The sequence below is a fragment of the Apium graveolens genome, chromosome 3 (genome assembly GCF_009905375.1).
Source record: "Apium graveolens cultivar Ventura chromosome 3, ASM990537v1, whole genome shotgun sequence".
Lineage (NCBI taxonomy): Eukaryota > Viridiplantae > Streptophyta > Magnoliopsida > Apiales > Apiaceae > Apium > Apium graveolens.
This window is the reverse complement of record NC_133649.1, coordinates 200,472,959-200,476,610: the sequence shown is the minus strand read 5'-3', so window position 1 is coordinate 200,476,610 and position 3,652 is coordinate 200,472,959. Positions and strand designations below refer to the sequence as shown.

At 39.3% G+C, this 3,652-nt stretch overlaps 1 non-coding gene across 1 annotated transcript; it reads right to left on the bottom strand.

Moving 5' to 3' along the window:
- Positions 1 to 1,277: 1,277 nt before the first annotated feature.
- Positions 1,278 to 1,384, bottom strand: LOC141715971 (small nucleolar RNA R71). Its single transcript, XR_012572709.1, has one exon. It is a non-coding gene; the product is annotated as a small nucleolar RNA R71 (small nucleolar RNA).
- Positions 1,385 to 3,652: the final 2,268 nt, after the last annotated feature.

Here is a 3,652-nt window from a genome sequence, read left to right as displayed (position 1 = left end):
AAGATAACTAGTTGATATATTTTAGGATGCAGACTTATGTTCGATATCAATTAGAAGATTATCTTATAACTGTGTGTCTATATAAACACAGAATAGGGTTTACACTATAAGTGTTATCATAATCGAGAATATTATTCATTGTAACCCTAGCAGCTCTCGTGATATTTGTTCATCACCTAGAGAGAATAGTTTCATTGTAATATTGTTTCATTAATAAGATTATTCTGTGTTTCATACTTGTGTTCTTAATTCGATTTGATTGTAGTATACACTATATTCAACCCCCTTCTACAGTGTGTGTGACCTAACAGCATGCTAAGGTTAAGAACAAAAAAGCTATTAAATGAAGTAGTAATGATGTTAGAATTTTATGTCTATGTTATATAAGTAATTCAACCTTTTTAATCTCTTAGTTAATATTCTTAGCATAATTTTTTAGTTAATCTTAGTATAAACAAAACCCATTTGTTATTCGTCTTAGCATTAAATAATAACTTTACCATTATTGCATAAGTACATTAATTGAAATTAACCTAAACCAGTCTCTGTGGGAACGAACTAGAATTAATTCTATATTACTTGCGATCGCGTATACGTGCGTAAATATTAACGCGTGTTATCATCCTAACAAGTTTTTGGCGCCGCTGTCGGGGACTCGGTGTTAATTTTTAGTTTATGTGTTTGCCATCAATGGTCATTAAAGTTCATTGACTCGAACATTGTTACTTATTTCCTTGTCGTGTTTCAGGTACTCTAGCGAGCGTGTATGCATACGCGTCCTCAGTCTCGTAAGAGAACACTGGATCAAGTTGAGGAAGAAGTTGTAGTAGCTAAGGAATTTTTTGAAGAAGTTCTTGTCGAGGAAAAAGTCGAAGAAGAAGCTCTTATTGCAATAGGAGAACCAGAAGCGAATACGAAGGCTTTGCTGGATTACTCTCAGCCGAAGATTAAAAAAAATTCAGTCTAGCATTGTCTGACAAGCCATCACGGCTAACACCTTTGAGATCAAGTCAATTCAGATGATACAGAACTCAGTCAAGTTTGGAGGTTCTCCGACAGAAGACCCCAACATGCACATCAGAGATTTCATCGAGATCTGTGACACTTTCTAGTTCAATGGAGTTTCTGAAGATGCTATTAAGTTGAGGCTTTTCCCATTCTCTCTGTGGGATAAAGCTAAGTGCTGGTTACATTCTCTACCACCAGGGTCTATCACCAAATGTGAGGATCTTTCTCAAAAGTTCCTAACTAAATTCTTTCCTATGGCGAAGACTGTTGCAATAAAAAATGCACTTACTCAATTTTCTCAACAATCCGGAGAATCTTTATGTGAGGCTTGGGATCGCTATAAAGAGATGCTTAGAAAGTGTCCTCACCATGGGATGCCTGACTGGATAATCATTAACTGCTTTTATAATAGATTGGGTGCTACTTCTAGAACCATGCTTGATGCAGCATCAAGAGGAGCCTTTTGGGCTAAAAGTTATGATGAAGTTTATGAATTGATTGAGCTGATGGCTGCCAATGATTACCAGAACCCAACTCAGAGACTACCTTAGGGAAAGGTAGCAGGAATTCTGGAAGTGGATGCAGCTACTGCTATAGCTACTCAGCTTAAGGCTTTGACGATGAAGGTGGATTCTTTGGCTAATTATGGAGTGAATCAAATCACTAGTGTTTATGAGCTTTGTGTTGGTGTGCATGAGAAAGAGCAGTGTGCTATTTCTAGTGAATCATCTCAGTTCATGAGCAACTTTCAGAGGTCACAGAAACCAGCTCCAGCCACTCATCATCCCAACAACCGCAACCATCCTAACTTCAGCTGGAGCAATAATTAGAATGCGGTACAACAGCCTTATCACCAGTATGCTGCAAAGCAATATAACCTTCCTGGTTTTCAGCAACTGCAATATGCACCATGACAACAACTCCAGCTGCAACAATCTAATAAAAAATCTAAATTGGAGGAGTTGAGGCTCATTTGCAAGAGCCAAGCGGTTTCTATCAAGACCTTGGAGAATCAAATTGGGCAAATTACCAATAATTTGCTAAATCATCAACCTGGTGCACTCCCTAGTGACACTGAAGTGCCAGGAAAGAAGGAAGCAAAAGAGCAGGTTAAGGCAATTACATTGAGGTCTGGGAAGGTTGCAAATCCTGAATCTCAAGTTTCGGAAGATGAAGCTGTGGCGGAGGAAGAAGTGTAGAAGGAAGCAGAAGTGGAACCAAGGAAGACTATTGTGGAACACTCTCCTCTTGAGGGTGATACAGGGGAGAAATAGATCTATCCTCCACCTCCTTTTCCTACGTGGTTGCAGAAGAAAAAGCTGGATAAGAAGCTTGAGAAGTTTCTAGAGGTGTTCAAGAAACTTCATATCAACATACCTTTCGCTGAAGCTCGTGAACAGATGCCTAGTTATACGAAGTTTATAAAAGATATTCTCTCTCAGAAAGTGAAGCTTGATGACTTAGAGACAGTTGCTCTCATGGAGGAATGCAGTGTTGTGCTGCAACATAAGTTGCCTTCGAAGCTTAAAGATCATGGAAGCTTCATTATTCCTTGTACCATTGGAAAAGTGTCATTTTACAAATGATTATGTGACTTGGGAGCTAGCATCAACCTGATGCCCTTGTCAATCTTCAAGAAGTTGGTCTTACCTGATCCAAAGCCTACTTATATGACCTTGCAGTTGGTCGATCGTTCTATTATATATCCACGAGGCATTGTGGAGGATGTCTTGGTCAAGGTGGACAAACTCATCTTTCCTACTGATTTTGTAATTCTTTATTTTGAGGAGGATAAGAAGATTCCCATAATCTTGGGAAGACCTTTCTTGGCCACTGGCCGAACCTTGATAGATGTGCAGAAGGGTGAGCTCACAATGCGAGTGTTGGATCAGGATGTAACGTTCAATATTTTCAATGCCATGAAATTCCCTACTGATAATGAGGAGTGCTTAAAGGTGGAGTTGGTCGATTATGTGGTTACCTCAGAACTTGATCAAATGCTAAGGTCTGAAGCCTTAGAGAAGGCCTTGTTGGGGAATTCAGATAGTAAAGATGATGAAGGTGATGAACAGTTGCAGTATTTGAACGCTTCTCCTTGGAAGCGAAGGCTGGATATGCCTTTTGAATCTCTTGGATTGGAGGAGTTGAACAAATCTCCAAAGCGCCTCAAGCCATCTATTGAGGAAACTCCTACACTTGAGCTTTAACCATTGCCTGAACACTTAAGGTATGCTTTTTTAGGTGATGCATCTACTTAGCCTGTTATTATTGTATCTGATCTTTCAGGTAGTGATGAGGAAAAACTCCTAAGAATTCTGAGAGAGTTCAAGTCGGCAATTGGATGGACAATATCAAATATACAGGGAATCAACCCTTCTTATTATATGCATATAATTTTGCTAGAGGAAGGTAGCAAGGCTACTGTTGAGCAACAGTGAAGGCTTAATCCAATCATGAAAGAAGTTGTGAAGAACGAAATTCTCAAGTGGCAAGATACAGGGATCATCTATCCCATTTCTGATAGTTCTTGGGTGAGTCCAGTTCAGTGTGTGTCGAAGAAAAGAGGCATCACCGTTGTTGCTAATGAAAAGAATGAGCTTATTCCTACTCGAACATTCACGGGGTGGAGAGTTTGCATAGATTA